The sequence below is a fragment of the Arvicanthis niloticus genome, chromosome 16 (genome assembly GCF_011762505.2).
Source record: "Arvicanthis niloticus isolate mArvNil1 chromosome 16, mArvNil1.pat.X, whole genome shotgun sequence".
Lineage (NCBI taxonomy): Eukaryota > Metazoa > Chordata > Mammalia > Rodentia > Muridae > Arvicanthis > Arvicanthis niloticus.
In genome coordinates, this window is record NC_047673.1 from 40,763,955 (window position 1) to 40,788,322 (window position 24,368).

A 24,368-nucleotide genomic window follows, 5' to 3' on the forward strand; every position below is an offset into this window, starting at 1 on the left:
TTGTTTCAATGTTTCATCCAGAATAAATGTCACAGTAGAGGAATATCCAGAGATTATTTTGAACACTTTCCTTTAGTTCTTATGATTACTGTGCTCAATTCTGAAAAAAAAAAAAAAAAGTTCTACTGTCAAATAAAATGATTTCTGTGCAAATTATAAAACTGTAAGGAAACACTACATTATGTTTCTCTGAACACAATGGCTCTAAATCCTGAGAGAATGTCTAATGAACAATTTTTCTTAAAGTGAATTTACATATGAAGTAAAAATCATCAGATCCACTGAGCTCAACTTACTATGTCTATGAATCAAATTAAATATCAACTTTCACCTCCAAAGTTCAGTTTAAAATGATTCTGAAGATATTATTTTAGGCATAAATATCTTAATAAGCAAGCCTATAATGTTAAGAAATTGGATAAGTTTTCCTTCTCCTAGTTAAATGAGTATCATAAACCTGCAGAAAGCTAATCTAATGATGATTATCCATTAAGTAAATAGTTTCGGCAATTAGAAGGTCAGGGATTCTCTACGGGAGTGACAGGCAAGGAAAAGAAAACTCTTAAAAATATAGTAGCATAATTTCCACGCAAGTCTTAGGGAGTTTTAGAATTTGCTAGTGAGTTCATATTTGGTTTTACCTATGTTTCCACCCGGAACCCTAAGCATAAGCTGTAAACTGAGCAGGTATGAAGGTTTGGAGGCAAAGTATCTCTTATAAGCTCGTGAATTTGCACATGCGGGCCTCGTCTGGTGGTGCAGTTCAGGAGGTTATGGAACGTTTAGGAGGTGGAGCCTAGCTGGAGTAAGTGTGTCACTGGAGGTGGGCTTTGAGGGATAATATTTTAGTCCCACTTCCTACTTTGTTCCAGCTTCCAGTGTGAGGAAAAAAATGTAGTCGGTCAGCTTTCTGCTCCTCCTACCATGCTATGCACTCATGTGTCTCTTGATCTAAATAAACATTTTGTCTTCCTAAAAACAAACAAACAAACAAAACCTGCTCAATTATTTTGGTGAAATAATATTGGCCAAGTAGTAAAATAGAAATTATTTTTGTCATTCATTTTAAGTTATGTATATAGATATCTGGTTTAATAAAGAAACCCTACATATTGTCTGATATATTAAAGAAAACTATGAAAGTGGAATATCTCATTTTTTCAATGAGAGGACTAGAAAAATAAATGTATGGATTTTTTCTAGGCTCTCAGATATTTCATATACAATGAAAAGGAGAGGAACTTCCTTATGCTTCAGTTAGATATCAATTAAAGTTAAGCAACAAGCATTAATGGAAAAGATACACACATGAGAAGATTATTTGTTAATAGATTATTGTCACAGGCATTTAAATCCAGGGGATCTCTTTACCTAGAGAAGTATGTTGTCAGAGAGTTAAGTACTCAAGCCCTCCCCAGTGAAAATATTCTTGGTGATTCTATCTCTTGTTTTACCATGCTAATTAAAAAAAATAGCATGTTGCAATAAAAATTAATATTTTAGTTTATGTTTGATTTATTTAAAAACAGCTGTTGGTGAGACAGCTCAGTGCCTAAGAACATTTGCTAATCTTGCAGAGGTAGGAGTTCTACATCCTGTCCACACATTGAATGGTTACAAGTGCCTGAATTCTCAGATCTAAGGCATCTAATACTCTTTTAGGGCTGTATGGAGACCTGCCCTCACATGCACTTATTCCCACATGTACATGTAATTGAAAACAAAATATATCTTAACAAAACAGCTTTAAACATATAAATTCCACACAATCTTAATCTCCATGGGACCTAAGGATTATCTCAAAGACCAGTAGCAAAGTCAGCTAACTAGTAAGTTTATTTTTGAAGTCTTATTCCCAGTGACAGAAGATAGCTTTAAAAATCTAACTATATAGTATTACAAGAAACCATGTCTCTGCCTCTCAAGAAAATTACTAATGTCAGTCTAGAGAGAAATTTATGTTGTTCTCATTTGAGTAAGTTGATATATCTATCCATTATGATTTTTAATTTAGCAACAGTCATCTTTCTGATGCATGATGCTTTTTAAAATTTGTGATCACATAGTCGTCAATCTTTGCTGTTTAAAAATTTTGAAAATTCTATGTATACATTACAAATCACCCATACAGTTTTCAATATAACAAGATGATCACAAATTCCAAGTTCTCTGAGTGTTTTCTAATATTGAAACTTCAATTATCATTTTCAAGCTTTTGTTCAGGTTTTTTAAATACTATTAATATGAGTCACTTACCTTGTACCTCTTTTAAATATAATTTCCAATCTCATATATTTTAGGTGTTTAAAGTTGATCTTTTGTTTCTTTTTACATTTATTTATTAAATAGTTTTTCATATGATTTTTATCACAATCTTTTCCATCCCCCAATTTGTCAAATTCATCTGCCTCTTCCTATCTACCTAACTTCATGTTTGTTCTTTTACTATCTCTAACATAAAAAGAGAAATATCCAAAATATTTAAAAATCTATATTCTGTCCTAAACAATTAATTATTGAATATTTTTAAAATCTATTTTTTTAAAGTTTATTCCAACATTCATAATATAATTACAATGGGGACATAAACTTCTCCAAGAGTGTGATTTTCATGGTCTTTTCCTTCTGTTACTTTAGAATCATTTTGAAACGTTCAATGTTTCATTATGCTTTTATTCCACGGTTTCAACATTTACAAGATTCTGTAGTTTGGACTATTACTTGTATTTCCTTTGCTAGGGTAAGATAGATATTCTCAAGCTACTTACACAAGTCTTAAATATAATTGTTTCTATGAAATGTTGCTATACATGGATTTACTTAGGTCTAATTTTTCAACTCTTAGATTTAGCCATTCATTCTATAAAAAATTTTGTGTGTATGTAAGTATGAGATTTCATTTTAATCCCCTTCTCTAACATTATATTTCTTTTGCTGATGAGTATACTCCCTCAGGACTTCTGTTTTAAGCTTTTCATTTATTTAATAACACTGTTCCATTAGAAGTCATTCAAAAAATGTTTGTTGAATGCATTAATAAATGAATAAATACATAAATTAATTTTTGGTATCTAATCTATTCATGACAACAAATGGTTCCTACTTTACCCAGCTCATTGAAATTCATGTAGTTTAACTAATAAGGTAATCAGTACTAAAATTACCCAACTTGAGGGCTAACAAAGTATACATAGGTTTTCAGAATCTTGCTTCAATTTTCATTATGGTTTTTTTCTCTATGTTAATAGGCACACCTACAACTTCTAGACATTTGAATTAATTCAAACATTACAATTGCCCATTCAAGGATTAATTGCTACATTATCTGAAGACTAGTTACAGAAGCATTAGAGTGCTCTTCTAGAATATTTCTATGGCAATGATAAACACCACAAACAAAAGAAAGTTGGGGAGAAAAGGGTTTATTAAATTTACACTTGTGATTACAGTCTGTCATTGTCATAATTCCTGGAGGAAAATCAAGCAGGAGCAGAGGCAGCAACACTGTAGGAATCCTGCTTACTAACTTGTTCCCCAGAACAAGTTACTAACTATGTTCCTAAGAACATAGGTGATTATGGAAACAATGAAATAAATGTTTGTGTATTTTATTTATAATATATAAACCTTCTGTAATTTTTTACTTGTTAATTCATTCAAATGGATTGATGAGAACAGAGAGGCAGGTGAAGTTAGGAGAATTTGGGCTCATGTTTTAGTTTTTAAGCAGTTATATATCAATGATATTTTCTTTCATTTAAGGACATTTTGAGTAATATTTGATATAAAAGATTCATACATTCAAGTTACTCACTAAAAGAAATTGTTATAAAAGTAAATGTATATGCATTTGTTCTAGTTTTGCTTATTATATCAAAACTGAACAAATCTGAAGAAAGTGTTGTAAATTATGCCAATTGAAAACCTTTACCCAAAGTTTCAAGCATTTGTCAGAAAAAATTATACTTCATTTCCTTCAGTATATTTTAATGATATATTTGTTGTATATTACACTTTCCTCTCAAAATATTGTTCATACTATTTAAAAAGACAAAAAGACATCATACTGGAAAAAAATAAATGTTATTAAATCAGTTTCTGTATGTAAATTTTACATTTAATAGTGGATTCTTCATTTTAATATAAAGTCAGGAAATGCAAATATTTATATAAAAAGTTTAATATAGTACAATTCAGTTCTGCTGTGCTTTTTTCCCTTCCTTTCAGTCATTCCTCCAATTTCCTTTCTGGTTGTTACTATCATTAGATTTAGGCTACAAATTGGATAGATACACAATAGCACAGTCTTCTATTTATTACTCCCCTGTCCAACCTTGCTATCAAATATAATGCCATCTGCAATTATGACAGATGATATGTGGTAAAATTCAAGTGTGCCTTGCTGCAATTGTAATATATGCTCACTCCAAACACAAAAATTTTTACATTTGTCTTTCTCTCAGCCTTTGGATGTAAAGAATCCGCAATTCATGTGGACTCTTTATTCTAAGAATTTTCCATCAGGATTATCTAGTACCTTGATGTGGAAGACATGCTGGGGAAGGAATTGAGAAGAAAGGAACCAAAAAGAAGGAACCAAAATCATGAGGTAAATATGGCACTATATTTCAAAGTTAAATATTGAAATAGTTATCTATCATGGGATGATTCAGCTATCTTAGTATATTCTTTCTCCATCACTCATCAAAAATGAATTGTACATTGAATAAATGTTTTTTTTCTCTTACCTGGTTAGAATTTACATTTTCATAAATTGATAGATATATTCTTTTAAACATATCAAATTAAAATTTGGAGAAAATTTGTTTTATGTCAAAGTATATAATAGGAATGCCATTAAATATAATAAAATTTCATGTGTGTAATTCAATAATCCATTAAAGATCCATCTGATTATATTTGTGTGTATTTACATCACACAGTGATAGAAATTTTGTAGGTGATCTAGAAGTTTGACAATAATAATATAATGACCATAATTTTATAAAAATTAGAACATTTGTAAAATGTGTTAGTCATTTGCAGTCCAAGCAATATTGATGACAAACACACTTCCAAGTTTAGATCAACAGTAGCTATTATATTTTAATGTTCTTGGAATCAAATGTTTTAAAACCTTGGCACTCTCAATCTTTTTAAATTTCTTCACCATGACTATATTAGATTTCAAAGGCACTTCTGCAGTTTCCTCATGAAAATTGATAGCATCTTTTCCTGATTTTGGCACTAAATGACTGCAGGAACCGGATGTAAGCTGTTGTCTTTTCTGTGGCTGATGTGCGCCATAGCATCAAAGCAGTCTTGCCGTCATTATATATTTCATTTTGTTGAACTTTTGAATTTTTGTAATTCTAAATATTTCAAAGGAGGTGATTTCAATAGTAATTATTATTTTTCAGACGTTCTACCACCGTGGATTCTCTTTACTCAGTTTGTCAGAACAATTATCCACCAAATAGAAAATTGTTTTCAGGCAGTGTCACATGGGGACATTGTCATGTGAAATGACCCATTTTTATTAGCAAAGCTTGATGTACATTGTGAGGACATTCTTTAGGACATTTCCATGTACCTATCTAATTACTGTGTTCTTGTTCATCTGGCCATTATTCTTCTCTGTCTTCCCCCCAACTCCTTCTTTCTTCCACTTCTCCATTCTGACTGGTCTCTCACATATTACATTACTATTTTCAATAGAGTATGAATAGGTGCCAAATCAATTAATACCTTACTGTGACCTAATGACATATTCCACTTAACATGATCTCTGGTTTTACTAATTCTCTTGCAATATACATCATTTCATTCTCATTTATCATTAAACACCATGTTGTATATATATACTGCAATGTCTTTATCTGTTCATCTATAGATAATGATCTAGGACAATTCAACAATTTACTGTAAATACTGTGAAGATATGTGCTCAGATATATCTATAGTAATCTGACTTTGAATATTTCAGTTGTATGTTCAGAAGGAATATAGCTGGTATTGAAATCCTGTTTATTTATCTGTTTATTTGTTTTGTTCTGCCTTTTCATGAAAGTTTATGTCAGCTTCCATGGAGATTGAAGTTGTATACATTCTCACAAATGAATAACTTTTCTTTACATCTTTTCCAAGTTTTCTTTCTTAATTATAAGTATTTTCATGGAAAGAGATGAAATCTTATATTAAAATAATATTCTAAATCCTCCATCAGAAGACTCATACATCTGACTAACCCTTTCTTCAAAGTATCAAGATAGATAACAGGGGTGGATAGAAGGAGGGAACTGGGTGGGAGAGCAGGTGAAGAGGGGAAAGGGATGGGGATCGGGTGTGGAGACAGGAGACAAGAGAGGGTTGGGAGAGAAAGCAACAATTGTTGGGGGAGGCATTTCTGGGACAGAGAAGCTCTTGGGCGTCTATGGAGTGACCTTAACTTAGACTCCTGGCAGAGGGGGATATGGAGATTGAAGTGTCCATCTACGGTATACAGGCAGGACTCCCAGTGAAGGGTTAAGGACACTAACCGACCCATAAAACCTTCAACTCAACATGTGTCAAGCCTAGAAGTGTATAGACAAAGATGGAGCAGAGACTGAGAGAATAGGCATCCAATGACTGGCACAACTAGAGAATCATCCCATGGGCAAGAACCAACACCTGAGACTATTATATTATACTCCGTTGTGCTTACAGACAGAAGCCTAACATAAATGTCCTCTATAAAAATTTATCTGTTTAGCAGCTGGAAAAAACAGATGCAGATACCCACAGTCAAACATTAAGTGGAGAGCTGGGAAGTCTTGTGAAAGAGTAGGGAATAGGATTAAGGGAGCCAGAGAGATGAAAGAAATCTCAAGAAGACTTACAGAGTCAACTAACTTGGGCCTATGAGAATTCACAGAGGATAATGACCAGTAAAGAGCATACAGGGCCTGGACTTTGGCTAAGTATGAATTTGTGGCAAATATTCAGCTTGGTATTCATGTGGGCACTCGAACAAATTGGAGCAGGCACTGTTCCTGACTTTAATGACTGCCTTTGGATCCACTTCCAATAACTGGACTCCCTTGTCTGGCCTCACTGGGAGAAGTTGTGGATAGCCCTGCAGTGACTTGATGTGTCAGGGTGGGTTGGTTTCCATGAGAGATTTCCCCTTCTTTGAAAAAAAGCAAAGGGGTAAATGTGGGGATGATTTATGAGGGTGAAATTGCAAGGAGAAGAGGGAAGAGGCTGCAGTTGACATGTAAAGTGAAGAAAGAAAGAAAGAAAGAAAGAAAGAAAGAAAGAAAGAAAGAAAGAAAGAAAGAAAGAAAGAAAACCAAAGTATAGAATCTATAAGCAAAAGGATTGGCTTTTGTACACTAAGCACCAAGGAAATCATACAGAAAGGGAGAGAGAGAGAGAGAGAGAGAGAGAGAGAGAGAGAGAGAGAGAGAGAGAGAGAGAGAGTTAATTTTAATATGCCTTGACGAACTCTAAGGCTGGGCAGTTATAATCCTCCCCATGGCTAGCACACATTTCTCTCCTGTAATCCTGGCTTAATGCCCTCTAATCCTATATTTTATCTTTGTGGCTGTAGCTTTTCTGGGAGACTCCCTAGTCTTTGTTGCCCAAGATGCTTCTGGGCACTTTTCCTGGGGGCCACGTTCCTTCTCACCTACATGTCGAATGATTTCCCTTCAGCAGCTATAAATCTGATTGTTTTTTTTCCTTTTTAAAAAATTGGATATTATATTTACATTTCAAATTTGATCCCCTTACCCCATTCCCCCCACCATCCAGAAACCCCTTATCCTATCCCCCCTCCTCCTGCTTCTATGAGGGTGTGTCCCCACCTACCCCACACTCCCACCACCCCACCCTCAAATATCCCCCCCACTCAGTGTTCAGCCTTCATGGGACCAAAAATCTCCTCTCCCACCTATGCCCAACAAGGCCAGTCCCTAGCCCATGCAAATCTAAAGGTCTCACTCAGTCTACCTGCCTACCCATTGGCTGTTTGTTCTTTATTGATTGATCAAAAATGAGCTGAGGACAAGGACCTTCAGTGTTTAGACATGCAGATTCCAAATTTTGGGAGTCAGATTAATTCAAAGCATTAGAACCAATCCCCAATATTATAACTTTTCTAAGTGTAAACTTCACTGCATTGTTTAGACATGCAGATTCCAAATTTTGGGAGTCAGATTAATTCAAAGCATTAGAACCAATCCACAATATTATAACTTTTCTAAGTGTAAACTTCACTGAGGTAACACTGATTTTAATTCATACATACAAACAAGCCATTTTATATGAACAGTGCATGTTACATTTTTATGTTTAAGAACACACACACACACACACACACACACACACACACACACTAGCCAAAATAGAGTCCAAGCATTTGAAGTAAGCAAAGAGCAGGAACGTATGGGCAGAGATGGAACTAGAAAAGGAAGATAGAGGAAAATGATGTAATTCATTTTTTGTTTAGTAATCATTTTATTTGTTTACATTTCAAATGTTGTCTTCCTTCCCAGTCTCCCCTCCACAAAGCCCCACTCCATCCCCCCTCTCCTTTGCCTCTCTCCTTTCCCCATCCCACCCACCTACTCACTCCTGCCTCACCCCTCTAGAATCCTTCTTCTCTAGGGAATTAAGTCTCCACAGACCAAGTACCTCCCTTACCACTGATGTCAGATGAGGCAGTTCTATGATACATATATACCAAGACATGCACCAGACCATATATACTCTGGTTGGTGTTTAGTCCCTGGGAGCTATGAGAGGTCCAGTTAGTTGATAGAGGACAGCTTTACCACACTCTTGTTTGCAAGCACATCTTGGCATCAGCAATAGTGTTGGGGTTTGGTGTCTGTGGATGGAATGGATCACATGGTGGGCAGCCTCTGGAAGGTCTTTCCTTAATCCTCTGCTCCATTTTTGTCTGTGCATTTTCTTTAAACAGGGACAGTGCTAAGTTAAAAAATTTTAAACCCAAAAGGACTTTCATGGTATGTACTTACTGATAAGTGAATATTAGCTCCAAAGCTCAGAATAGCCATGATTACAACTCACAGATCATATGAAGCTTAACAAGAAGGAAGGCCAAAGTGTGTATGCTTCAAATCCACTTAGAAGGGGAAAGAAAATCACAGAAGGCAGGGGGAGAAAGGGATCTAGGTGTAAGAAAGGTAAGGGAGGAAACAAAGGGAGAGTAAGTATGAGAAGAGACAGGAGAGAAGGCCAGAAGGCCAGGAGGATGAATAAAAATATCCAGGAGTGGGGTGGGGTGGCAAACATGGGGAACCACTATAAAGTCCCAAATGCCAGTGATGCTAGAGGCTCTTAGGACACAATGGGGATGACATTAGCCAAAATACTCAAGGGCAGGGAGAAAGAACCTGAAAAGACCACCTCCAGTAGATAGACATGGCCCCTAGTAGATGGATGGAGCCACCCACTCATCTAAAAAAAACTTTTAACCCAGATGTAATTCAAATTTAATTTAAAATAAGTTACAATGTTCTCATTGAGTTAGTCATTCATTTAGATTGCCTTTATGACTGACAATATAAATGAGTCAAACACGTAAAACTAGAAACCAGACAAATGACACTAACTACAACAACAACCAAATGTACCAGTAGTAGCTTTAGTTCATATTTGGACTGTCTCTCCTCTTCTATTTAATGTGTAGCCATTGCAATACACTTCAGCATAGTTTTTGACAGCAAAAACAGCACTGCTTAATACATACAGGTTTCTTAACCTCTCTAATTTACAACCTTAATTTATGAATTTATTTGTTACTTTTTATACACCTGGCAAACTAAACTATAATGTGCTGACTTGCAATAGGTATTGCAAGTATACAATAAACTGACCTACAAGTGTTACATACTTTAAAATTATAACCTGCTTCTCATTGAATTGAAAGCCATATTGCTCAGTATCTTACATACACATGAAAGATAGTTTCATCACTGACCTACAATAACATCCAATTTCTACCCATTAACGCTAGCTCAAATCCAATATAACTTGGACTTTGTTGGATGGGAAACATAATGAAATGGAGATGAAATATGATCACTCCTGAGATGTTGAGTAATGAAGCATGTCACGTGACACAAGCTAATGATCGTGGAAAGTAATATAGCTGCACACTGGGAACCTGGACCATCTCTAAGCAATTTTGTACAAAAGTGGGTATTTGATGAGTTCTGTGTTTATAAGAAACGTGACTCACAAAGGGGCAGTCACTTGATAGAACTCCCTTTAAAGCACCAGTATAACTGCCGAGCCTCTTTACCAACATGGGAGGTGAGTGGCTGTCCTAGCAATGGACCTTTAACTGGGTCACTCTGAATGGAAAGGGCTGCTGAGAAGAGCCAGTGCAGCCAAGGACAAGCGGAGTGAGTTGGGAAGGATATGAAAGCATCTGGAGTATGATGGCCCTCTTGATCAGTTCTTCCTTTTTCTAAATCAGTAGTCACTCTACAGATGTAGATAAATCAGAGGACATCAGGGAGCCCTTGTTCGGAAAGCATGTTGAGAGCTCCCGGGGTGACACGTTGTGGAGCAGTTGCTCCAACTCACACTGCTTATTATGATAGAGAGATTTATTTCCTGACAGCTGACAGAGTGCCCTGCAAGAGCTGGCAATCCCTAGTGTAGCTGCCATCCACAGCTCCAGCACGAAGTTCTCTGAACTCGAAAGCTCCGAGCCTTTCCTTTATGTTAAAATGACTATTTTAGTACTTTGAAAGATCTAAGTGGCTTATTCTCTCATCTTTTAAAAATTCAAACCACTCCTTCTTACCTCCTTGAAGCACAAATCTTCCTTCATAGCTCTATTTCTCATGCTTTTTGTGCCTGCTGTTTTCTTTTATGCAGGAATATCTCCCTCTGGAATAGCGCTAACGTCAAACTAAGCAGACCTATTCATTGCTGCAATTCTAAGGTGATCTCCCAGTACCATTACAAAGAACTTACCAAAATCTGGACTCCACTACGTGACCAAGAAAGTCATAATCAGCAGCTAACCCAAAAATCTGAATTGAAAGAGATTCACTAGGACTATGAAGTCTCGTCCCTTAATCATTAAATGCCACACATTTGATAAAAGATTGATAGATCTTAGTGTTTATAGAAATTAAATGCATTCACTATAATGTACTTAGTTTTTGCTTTAAATATACATATTTCTAAGTGTACAGCTTAACACATTTCAATATTATACATAGGGGGATCTAGTATAAATTTAATTACTGTTCCCCATAATTCCTTGTTAGAAAAGCTTTTATGTAAATAATTTTAGATTTTATTGTTACTTACCAAGAAATACAAATAGATAAAACTCCAGCTAATGTAGTATTTTAAAAATCATTTTTAAATGTAATATATTTAGTATTATAATTATTCCATTAAAATATATCTTTATTACATTAAAATTACATTTAAAGAGGTTTATTCTTTTAGATAAATAATATGTGCATACTACATATATCTAGATTCTATATATGTGCATCAATTTTGTGAATTTTATGCTACTGACTAAATACAGAAGACCTATAGGTCAATTGGTACAAATAAGAGCACTTACAGGGCAATTATAATATAATAATATTAGAGATGATACATATATGAATATATAAGGCATATATAACTAATATTTAAGAGTATTGTTTTTGTATATGTGCAGATTTTGAAAATCATACCTTAAAGATACTAAGAACAACTACAGAAGTATTTGTGACTAAAAAAGTTCATAAAGATTTTTTTACTAAAAATGATATTTTAGGGGATCATATCTAAACTGGGTGTTTGCTGCTCTCCACCTCTATCAGAAATCTACTGTTGGCAAAAGACCCTTACTGTTGGCAATAAACCCCAATCCCTGGAGAAAGACATTACTGGTCAAAGTACTAAGAATAAGACTGAGACACAGTGTTCACTCCTAAGTGAAACATCTATCTCAACCCCTTTCCCTCAAAGACTTAGGAAATGTCACAGATGAGGTGGTGGAAAGAATGTAAGAACTGAGATTGCAGATAAACAGTCTGTAAAATGCTTTTTTTTTCATCCTACAACTTGATTATGACAGTCATGAACACATAATGTAGTTAGATGCACTACATCAGCAAAAGAGCCAAACCAGCCAAAGTCCATTCAAGACCATCAAATGAGCTATAAGCCACACCACTTAAAAGAGGGACAATTGGTAGTAGGTATCTTTCTTCGGGGAGGGGTTTGTCATTGGTTTTGAGGACATGACTGTTGGTAATTTTCCCATGATCCAGAGAATGGCAGCCCTAACTTGTCTTTGAGGGTTATAGAAAGTAAAAATGACAGGAAGTTGTAAGAGGGCTTTATTGAAAGAATATAAAGGGAGTTTAAAGGTAGATTTGGGGAATAATACATTTTTATATATGTATGACATTCTCATAAATAAACATAAAGAAGTAACTTTAAAATGATTTTGTCTTAATGGACAGAGTAAGAATTTTGAGGGCCAGAAAACAGTAATAACTTGCCTGAGACAGTATTTTATTTTGGCATCCAAACAGAAACGTAAACCATGACTTGCTAACCTGTGCATTTTTATGCCTTCAGTATTTCATTTATCAAAGAGGCTTATATTTACTAAGTTTAAGACTAGACTGCAATGTTTTCCAACATATTATTACTGCTAAGTACATGGGTACTAGTATTATTGTTCACATCAGAGTCCCATTTAAAATATTTTTTTTTTCTTCATAACAAATTCCTCAGTCTGGCTGAGAGGTTCTGGAACTCAGGTCTTACTTGAAATTCCCTGTGCTGATTTCCTAATCCAGATTACTGATGGCATCTACTCCTGTAATTGTCAGTCACTTGGCATTTCTGCAGGCACTTCATAGGCACCATTTTGAATATCACTCTTCTGAAATGAAAACAAATTTCAACTCCTGCTAAAATGTTTATTTATTTTATGAAACACTGGGTCTTATTGTTATGATAAATAAGTAATTTATTAAAGTCTTCAGAAAGAGAGGAATTGCTTTTATTTTCTGTCTTCTTGTAAAAGAAATAATAAAGAGGAGTGCCTAGTGAGTTTGTTTAGTGAGTATGTTTAGGATGTTCTTGCTGCACATCCATGAAGACCTAAGTTTGAATTTTCAGCTAAATTTTCCAGAACCAAGCATCTCCTGATTTATGTCTGTACTGATAGACAAATGCTACTGAGAGACTTAAACAACCAAATTTCCCTCTGAAATACTGTTACAGACATAAAGACTGTTGGGACTTCAAAGTTCTAAGAAAAATTATTATATGCTCATCCATAAATAATATATTCATTCATATTGTCTCTAAGATTCAGGAAATATCACCAAAAAGGCATTAAGAATCCATAAGATAGAAGATAGGGTGCAGGGCTATGAATTTTATTTTCTAGGACTAACACAGCTAATGTGGTAATGTAATTACAGCAGTTATGGTTGTCTGCAATGGGTCCAAACAAGACAGTGCTTTTCAATAAGCAACCATAGGTCAGGAGTATTCACCTGCCCTGATGAGTTATTGGTTTTTGATAAATTCTATGAAAAGAGCTACCATTGTCTTCTGCTCTGTACTTACTGATAACTATTTTTTAATAGATAGTTCAAAAACCTATGGTCTCACAGAAGTCCCTGGTTAAGCTCTGTGGGTATCCAAAAAAGGTTTTTTTTTTTTTTTTTTTTTTTTTTTTTTTTTTTTTTTTTTTTTTTTTTTTTTTTTGACAAAAATGTGCACTATAGATGTGTAAACTTGACAGGGTAGAAAAAAATAGATGAAGGGGGATAAAAAGGATTGTGGAGTTACACTTATAATTTGCTTTATTTATGAATGAAATTCTCAAAGATCAGGTTCAATAAAAGTTAAAAAAAGGAAGAAAAATTCTGTGAAAAATTACATATTATTTTTGTGTTTTATATCGGATATAATTACTAAAGGCTCTAAAAATCTTGAAAAGTCCAAAAGGCTTACAATTTTGAAAGAATAGGTGAGGACAGAGCTGATGAGCTGTCTCAGTTGGTGAGAGTGATCATTTCACAAGCATGAGAACCTGAGTTCACATCCCAATCATTATGCAAATACAGGCACATACATGGGCAGTCTCAGAGATGGCTGGTACGGTGTTGGAATGGCAGCTCCTTGAGCTTGATGCATTTCAGAATAGCCCCCACTTCAGTGAGTGACTCTGTATCAAGAATATAAGAAGAAGTGTAGTAGAGTAGATACCTTGTGTTCTCTTCTGGCATCTGCATGCACATATACCAAGGTTAGTACTGACATAGACTCATGTACACACACTACCCACATATACCACATACACACCACACAAATACTCACCACAGATATGCATTTTACACACATACAAGCACATACAAACATACACACAGATACCACTTATGAATCATACTTATATGTAACAGATATATACATACATCTAGCACACACACACACATACACATGTGGTGGTGTGTGTGTGGTGATGTGTGTATGTGTGTGTGTGTGTGTGTGTGTTTGTATGTACCACAACAGGCCACATGTACTCTCTCACATTACATGAACATAAAAGAGATAGAAAAATTTAAAATCAAAGGAATGACTTCTATCATTGAGAGGAAATATCGAAAATCTAAAAGCAGTAGAGATTAAACTTGAGAGTAGATTTATCTTTATGTTTAAACCTCTTTATTTTGGTATTCAGTTTTCTTCAGTTACTTAAAACTTTAATTTTCATCAAATTTTTTTTTCAGAAACTGTGTGTGTGTGTGTGTGTGTGTGTGTGTGTGTGTGTGTGTGTGTGGTGTGAAAATGAATCTAGACTTAGGTATTTCATTTTGTTTCACTGAAGCTAATTTTTTTCCTTTCACCCCTGTTGCACTGACCACGGCATCCTGTGGCTCACACATGGTAAGCAAGACTTCTTAGAGAAACTATCTCCACAGCCCTTGACCTACTTTTCATGGGAAAAGTAGGTCTCATCTCACTAAGTTGTTCAATCAGGCCTTGAATTTACTATTCCCCTATCTGGCTTCATTAGCTGGATTATAGTCTTGTGCCACCAGGCCCAGTTCAAAATATAATCATTTAAACTAATGTATCTTTGATTTATCCTGTAATTAGTTATTAAATTCTGCCCTTAAGAATCCAAAACTTTTAGGAAAACAAACAATGCATAAGTTTTATTTTCATATAAACTATATGCCTATGATTTTTTGCATTTTATTCCTGAAAAGGAAATTTATATCTGTCTTAGACTTAATAAGGAACATGACATCTCAGGTACTGATAAGGGTCTGCTTTTTGATATAAAAGTAATAGAGCTATATACAGGGCTAATGTATACTATCTTACCTCCAGAGTTTACCATTATTGAGGCTTGCTATCCCATGGCAAATCTATCCCTCAGCAGGAAAGCATTTAGGATATCACATTTACCCTGTTACATTGGAAGCTTTAGAATGAACCTGGGATCACACTCTTTACTGTAACATGGCTTAAATAATAATTTCTGCCTATCACTTCAAACAGTCACATCGCTTAATGACCCTCACCTTATAAAAACAAACCAGCAAACAAAAAAAAAAATAAATCAATGAATCCCCACAATATAGGCAGCATCACATTCTCTTATTATGTTTATTCTTAATGCAAGGACATTTTGTCCAGCGGAATCTCCTTATTTCTCTGTTTAGTCAGAAATAATTATAAAATGACAGCTTGAGTTGAAGGCCATTTTAGAATTATTTATTTATATGTTTATGGCTCTAGAAATAGAAACAAAGGTGTTGTGCATGCAAATGCTCCATCACTGGGTTTCCTTGCTGTTTGTGACCCCTGGATTTTTAATCAAATTGTTTACAATGTTTTATGGTGTTATCTTCTATTTTCAGTCTGGCCTTTTTGAAGCTTAGCTTCATGGTCACCTAAGAATTTGAACTAACATTTGTCTTTGGTGTCATTTTAGAATAAGAAGGTGACTAACCAGCAGAATTCAGAATTTTTTAGCACTATTAAAATGATTTTACACAAATAATTACATAGAGATGGTAAACCTTATTGGTTAACAACTAATCTAAATATTATGTAGAGAAGTTCTATTTTCCCCACATCCTTGAGTTTTTAATCATACACCGTCTTATAAAATGTTATTTTAAAACTTGACCTCAAGCCATTAATTTAAAAAGTTTACTTGAAAGTGTTAAGAAATTTATATACTGTCCAGCCTTAAGAAATGTTCACAAACTTCAAAGTGGTTGATAGATATCAGAATTCTGAAAGCATGACTTATCAATGGGACTTCCTTATTTACCAAAAATGTTAGATGTCTAATTTGTACTCATTTTCAGTGGGTGATACAATCTAAGATTTTCTGTAAATGATGCTTCAACAGTTAATGAACATGACTTTAAGAAAAATAATGATTCTTGATGTTTTCAGATTTGGCTTCCAGAAATCAGTCTTCATTGACTGGACCAGTATGCATGCAACTGTATTTGTTAGCTTATATAATGTAGCAAACATTTGTTTTCCTTGAGGGTTAGGAGTTCAGGGCTACCCTTGACAACACAGAAAATTTGAGGCCACTCTAAGCTATTAGAAATCTTGTCTCAAAATAAATGCACAAATGCATAAATTTGTACATAGATAAACAATCATCATATTATTAGCTGTTTCATTTAAGTGTAAGAGAAAAATTGTATTGGTTTCATTTATCTTTGAAGTGCACCAAAAAGTAGAAAAAATGTTACCGCCTGGGTTAACATAATAGAGAGAAACATAAATTTGTTGAAGATTTTCTTCTTTGGATTAGGAGATTTGACTAATTTCCAGGCCTTCAAGACATGAAGGCATCTTAAACTTGTATTTTTTTCATTAAAAATGGAGAGGGCTTGTGGAAATAGCTCAGAAGTTAAAAATAGACAAAGATGCATGTTTTAATCAATCTTTTAAAACTCAAGCTATTGCCATATGTATGTGTATGTAATATTAATTATACGCCCTTGTTTTTTTACACTGTCTATGGATATGATACGTTTCTAGATCTTAGAGCAGGTTAGTTTCATTTATTTTCTTTGAGGTTTAGTTTTATTGGATCTCTATGGGCATTTTGTTTGTATGTATGTCTGTGGACCATGAGCATGCAATGCCAAGAATCCCAGAAAAAGTATTTGATTCCTTAGGTGTGAAGTTACACACAACTGTTAGAACAAGTGTGGTGGGAGTTAAATAAACACGCTTGACTTTTCATAATAATGAGCCATTGTAGAAAAGAAGAATGAAATAAGAAATATTTCAAAGGAATGTGAATCTGATGGTAGAATTTTAAAAAATTCACTATGGAGACAAAACTGAAATTGTACTTAGAAAACCTACACGTGAATCTTAAAACAGCTTTACGTTCTATGTCTGGGATTCATTTTATTCAAGTACTATTTAATCACCAGCAGCATGGCAGGAGCTAGGCTGTAACATTTTGAATGTTTGAAACGCACTTTCAAACAACATCTCTTTATTTCCCTTTCTTCTTACTTCCTCAGTTCAGTCCTTCCCTTTCCTGACAGCTCCATGCACAGTCATAATTTCAAGAAATAAGTTCTTATTGTCTCAATTTCCACATATTCAGTTTATTTCTGAGCTTTAGGTCTGTTTTGTTGTTGTTGTGTTAATTTCTTTCTGACTCTTTGACTCTATTGACATCCTCCTAAACCTTTAAATGATATTTTTGTGTTCATTATGCCTGTTTTACTACTTGAGTTGGTACTTACTTTTAAAACCCAAACTCTATGACCTCTTTTCTAAATGTATTCAAGTAGATAACTGAAAAAATACACATATGTATGTATATTTTATTATATATTTGTTGATGCATAGAAACAGAAACAGGCCTCATAATCACATCTTAAAAGACACGTTCCTTGGACTTTAACTATACTTGTCAACAACCTTGCCTTTTCCCCTTCTCTCTGCATCCCTTGCTTGTCTTTCTGAGCCTGACTTACATAACTTAATAATGTGAACTCCACTTGTGCCAGCTTTGCTACTAGAGGAATAACTTGGTCTAATTTTTATGGCTAAATAAAACTCCATTGTGAATATGTACCACAGTTTTTCGACACATGCTTTAGCTGACAGTCACCAAAGCTGCTTCTAGAAGAGTGAACAGTGCTAGTATAAACAAGGCAAGCTTACTTCATGTTGCCCTAGAGTTTTTAAAATCTTCTAGAGTGGGATAACTGAGTCAAAGATTTCTATGGATACTTACATTCTGACCAGTGGAATAAAGCAGATTCCTTTATGCTCTTCCCAGTCTGTTGTTAATATTTTATTCCTTATAATTCTATTTTATTTATTCTTTGAGATTTCCTTGCAGTATAATGTTATTATATGTTGTCATGTCCTTCTTGGTTAGGTAGGGTCTTGTACATAACTTCTCTTCCCCTTTCTGAAATAGAGACTGTCTTGAGTGGGTACAGAGATTATGTGTTTTGTGTCAGTCTCTAAAAGTTCATAAGGGTTTTAGCACTGTGGTAGCTGGAAGGTTCTGTTTCTTTGGTGTCATTTCTACCTCTGGCTCTTACAATCTTTTCACCTTCTCTGCCATATGAATCCGTGAACCTTGTGGGACACAGTGTGATAATGAATTCTCATTTACGGCTGAGGACTTCAAAGACTGTCCAATGGTGGCTCTCTGGGTTGAATGTCATCTACTCAGGGAAGAAAGTTCTAGGATGAGGGTTGAAGGGTCAGGTGATGCATTGTTTTATTGGTATAGCAATATGTCATTTTGTTGGTCTTTTACTCATTTTCTTATTGGTAGCTCTTTTGATTGGTATAAGACAAAATCTCAACATTATTTAATCAGCATTTTCCAAATAGGCAAACCTGTTATATCATTGTTTTTTTAATAGTATTAGGTCATCCATAAGTTTGAGAATGTCCTGTTGTATTTCATTATTAACTGAATGCCATGGTTTTTTTTTTTTCAGTTTAAGTATCAATTCTACATAATAGTTATCTACTAGATATATAGAGGTTTGCTCCTCTTATGGGGGCTGTTTCTTCTCTCTGTTTATTATATTGCTTGCTGTGTAGAAGTTTATTTGTGTGTGTGTGTGCATAGAAGTTTTAAACTTTCATAGAATACTCTTTGTAAATCATACTTCTTCATTATTAGAACACTTTTCAGAATGACTCTGCCCATGGCTATGTTAAAGTGTTTCTTTTTTTGGGGGGGGGGAGTTTGGGACCTGTAGGCACATTGCAACCTATTTTAAATAAGGATTTAAGCTCTCCTCTAGCCCACCACACAGCAGAAGTATTGGAAGAGAAAAGTTATTCGGTTATGGGGGAAAATGGACCTGTTCAGCAATAGTTCTTTGGGGGTGAGCTTGATCTTCTTGGGCAGCAATTTAGTCCTGTAGCAAACACCAAATATCACTTAGCAGCTGCAGAGCAGCTCTCTAGGGAGGCAGATACTGGGCATGAGCCAGAAACTACAGGCCATTCCTTCAGAAAGTGGGTACCAGAAAGATGTAGTTCTATCTTGAAGAAAGTGCCAGGCTGACCAACTGGCCTAAGACAAGGGCGCAGAAGCTGCATGAACTGCCTCAGGAATCTCATAAGCAGTTCTTTGGCAAGCTTCTTGAAATGGTGGCTTTATCTCATGTTGAGCACAATAATGCTATGTAAGGCGAACCAATACCTGAATGTCATTAGTGAAGAATAATGAGCTACAGCAAACCAAACCTAAGGCTCAGTGCTCCTCTCCCACTATCTGTGGGGTCATATTTATACTTCTTTATACTGAGTTCTTTTGTGTTTACTATACCAAAACTTCCTTTTACCTGTGTCTACTTCAGGAAAACAGTCCGTCATGTGTTTGCTTTAGCAAGATATTCCTTCACCTGTGTGACCCAGCAAAACATCATAACTAACTTTTCAAAGAAATAGAAGGTTCCACTTCTGGACTTTTTAAAAAATTTTATGTACTTTGTATTAATGATAGTAGTGAATGAAAAATCACCAGCTTCATTCACGTGCAAGTAGATAAATACCCAGAAACATTTGCTGAAGTTTTGAACATTTGCATATACAACCCCATGCTATAATTATGTAGTTTTTCTCTTGGTCTGCTATAATATTCCATTGATACAAGTATGTGTATATCAGTGCTAAGCCACTATTTATTAAAGTGACTTCATATTGTAACTTCAACTAGGGCTTAGTGTTACTTAAGTTCTGTGTGCTTAATACTTCATTCACTAGTTGTGATAGCTCGTGTTTCCATGTGTTTAAGACTTTTTCCTAAGTTTTCAAAAATATTGGCATTTTTATGTGTACTACCTAGAATCTTCTTAAATCAAATTCATTCCACTGTTTCTTAAAAATCCTCAGATTAATTTTTCCCATGTATATTTACAATTTAACTTCTATGATATAACTAAGATTTAATACTTAGTTTCCCTCCCCCACACAACTCAGTATTTATAAGTGATCCCAACTAGCTCAGATCGCAATCTCTACCCTATTACTGTGTTAAACTATTCATAGATCTATTTATCTTCTAACATTTCTTTCATAGTAGCAGGCAACCTAACGATGGTGTCAAAAATTTGAGTCACTAAGCACAAATACTACTCTATATTAGCTCTCAAATCTGGTTTTTGTATATTGTGACAGAAAATTTTAAAGGGAAGAGTATTCCCTTTAAAAAAATAATATAAAGTAGCCAGGCAGTGGTGGCACACGCCTTTAATCCCAGCACTTGGGAGGCAGAGGCAGGTGGATTTCTGAGTTTGAGGCCAGCCTGGTCTACAGAGTGAGTTCCAGGTACAGCCAGCACTACACAGAGAAACTCTGTCTCAAAAAAACAAAAAAAATAATAATACACTATAAAAAATATAATACACTGTATTTTTGTCAGTGTGTTAGAGAAAGACAATGTGGCTTAGAGACATTACACATTTACCTAAAGTTACATAGATTGTAAGTTGCTCAGTTGGTAATTAAGATTGCTTATTTTCTTCATAGCCACATATAACTACATTTCGAATATAAACATATGCTTTATTAGTTTATATGCTATGTAAATGTTGATCAAGAACAGAAAATTTTTCTGATGAGATGGTGTATGCCTTTAATCCCATCATTTGGAACTAGAGGCAAGGTAATATCTCTGAGTTCAAATCCAGCCAAGTCTATTTAGAGCATTAAAAGCTAGGCGGGGCCACTATGAAACTCTGGCCTAGAAAAAGTAAAACAAAACAAGTACTATATAAAGAAAAGTAAGAGAAGAATCAGTTACTGTGAGTACCAGTTTGTTTCCTTGAAAATCTCCTGTGTTAAGTACTACATCGTGCCCACTTCCTACAACAAAGCACTAACTCCAAAGGATTTGGGTTGAGAATTCAGCTCCTCTGTAGCTGTTTATCTCTGATAACTTTCTCTTTTTCATGATCTTCCTAATTTGCACTGAAACATTGGAAATTCTCTCAAGACTATTTCATTCAAACATTTCTTGCCTGGTGGTTATTGCCTACTTCTGCTAAATTACTTAATGAAATATATAGCTATCCTGGGAAGTAAGTTAAATTGCATTCATACAAACATACACACACACAAACACACACACACACAAAAGCATGCATACATATGCAAATACATATATCTATATATTAAAAATATATAGGCATTCTTTATATATATATATTTATATATTAGTTATCTTATTAATTATTCACTTATTTAATAAGTATGTTTGTCCTGAGGAGTAAGTCAAATCACATATATGTAAATATATGGATGCATATGTAAATATATAAACATATATAGACTTTATTTGCATATATATTCTCTATACATGTATTTGAGATATATGCATCTGTCCACTCCTTTTCCACATTCTACTTTAATATATTTGTAATTTCTAGATTAAGTTTTTCTTAGCCCCATCTGTACAATGCTCACTAGTTCCTCCAAGATGCAGTTTAATATCATTTCCATTAGAAATTTTTTTCTAACAGTAATGCACTGATTAACACATTGTTGCGCTGCTCCTTTTTTCCCCCTCTCAGAATTTTTCATCTTAGATGATCATCAAGGTATATGAAGTCAGAGCTATGTTCTCCAGGAATCCATTGACCAGTAGGTGCTCTTCTGGTGAATTTTCTAAAATAATCTGCATGTCAGCTTTGCTTTTATAAAAATATTTGTACTGATACTCCCTAAAATTTTATTATTACATTAAGATCACTGGTAATATAAACATAATCTGACTTAGTATTATTAGATTTTATGATACTTTCTAACAACCAAAGACATTTTTTTACATCTGAGCTGTACAGTATTTGTATTTTATGATTTTTTTTTACATTATCCAGTTCATTTTATGGGATAAGTTTCTTTGGTTTTGTTACTCTAATAAAAATTCAACAACACTCATGATTACATTAGCCAAGTATTCAGACATATTGATTATAATTTAGAACTTGATTGTGTTATTATAGAAACTGATATAAAATGATAAAATATGTGCTTTAAGTTTTTAAATAAATATTTGATTTATTTAAAAATAATCAACCACACCAACTTTTATTCCAACAGCAAGGAAACAACAAGCAATTTGTCAGAAATAATGCCTTATCACTTTCAAGTAAAATAATAGTATGAATAAAATATGTATGGGGCATGTGAACAAAGACAGTGTTTGTGTCTCTATGTGTGTATTTGTACATGTGTATGTGTGTGTGCGTGTGTGTATGTAGGTCAATTATATGTAGAGGCATTGAGCTGAGAATGGTTTGGTTTTAATTATGGACCAATGGATATTCTTAGGGAGCAGGACTACACTTCTAGTCCTCTTTGGAGAATGGGCTATATGAGAAAAGAAAAAAAAATGAGCTAAACTTGGTTGAGGAAGCATTTTAAAGATAAACTGCCCTTGATAATCGCACAGCACTGAGTTTCATAATCGCCTTTGGTTTCATGTGCTAAATTGTTTTCACGGTCCTAAAATGTCTCTTTGTTATGTCATTTGACAAACATCTCACCAGTGTTTATTCTGTGCATCAGATACTGTGTTCTAGGCAATAGAGACATAACAGTAAACCAAACAGAAAAACACAGGGGTCCAGCATGTTAATATGGTCATGGGTGAGAAAGAAAGAAAAAATTTTAAGTAAATGAATTAAATAGCATGGTAGAGTGACAAATTTTAGGAGGTCATGGCAAAAACAAACAAACAAAAACATAAAGCAAAGCTACAATCTTAAAATATTGGAATTTCGTGGTTAAAAACAAGCAAGCAAGTAAGCAGACAAACAAACAAACCTCAGAGATAAGTGATGTTGAGTCACAATTTGCTTAGATGTAGAAGTCAAGACATGCAGACATCCATCAAGAGCACAGACTTTCACTTGTGCATTGGAGAAATTTGTTTTACAGGTGATTTGAAAGAAGACTTGTTTGCGTTCCTGTGATGTTCCTCTAACTTTCTCTCTTCCTGTGACTAGAAAACTGAACAGTGCAGTTGAGAAGAATAGTCACACACTTCCAAATATATTCCACTGTTTAATAAGTCTCCTCTACAAATCTTGGTTTGCTTTCCTAACTGGATCCTGATTTTCACTGTATGACACTAAATTCAAGACCATGACTTATAATCAGACAGTGGTGAGATTTTGGCGCTACCTTCAACTACCTTTGAGTTGCTATGATATAAATTGTCATCTTATGAATTTAGGAAATAAGACAGAGAAACATAAACAAAGAACATATAGTGTGGTTTCTAAATCAGGATCCTTGGAGAGTATAATGAATGAAGAAGTATGAGAACTCAACAGACTCAATTATTTGGAAACTAAAAGGAAGAAAAATCAAATGAATGCTGGATCCCATGGCATAGACAAACCCATGACTTGATGTCAATCACTTACTGCATCCCATTACCCTCCCTAGTTGTGTCTATGACTTTATAGCATTCTGGCTGTGTTTGAGAACTATAGTTTATACTTGATGTTTAACCAACAGTGACCATTTTATCCCTGATACGAAACAAAATCAAACTATGCAAATGTTGCCATCTCCACAAGGGGATTCCCACTGTTACGACAACACAGAAATGGCACTGTGATTTGTGTCTTTACAATAAAGCTACAGGACATGGTGGATTTGTCCTTGAGCATAATTCAATCTCTGGCCACAGTAAGCTTCAGAGCATTTCTGCACGACATGGTGTGTGCTACTCTTCTTGATCAGAATCACAAATGACTTCAGGTAAGTTATTGACAAGGTGGCTGTTAGACAAGTGCTGGGATTGACCTGATCTGTTC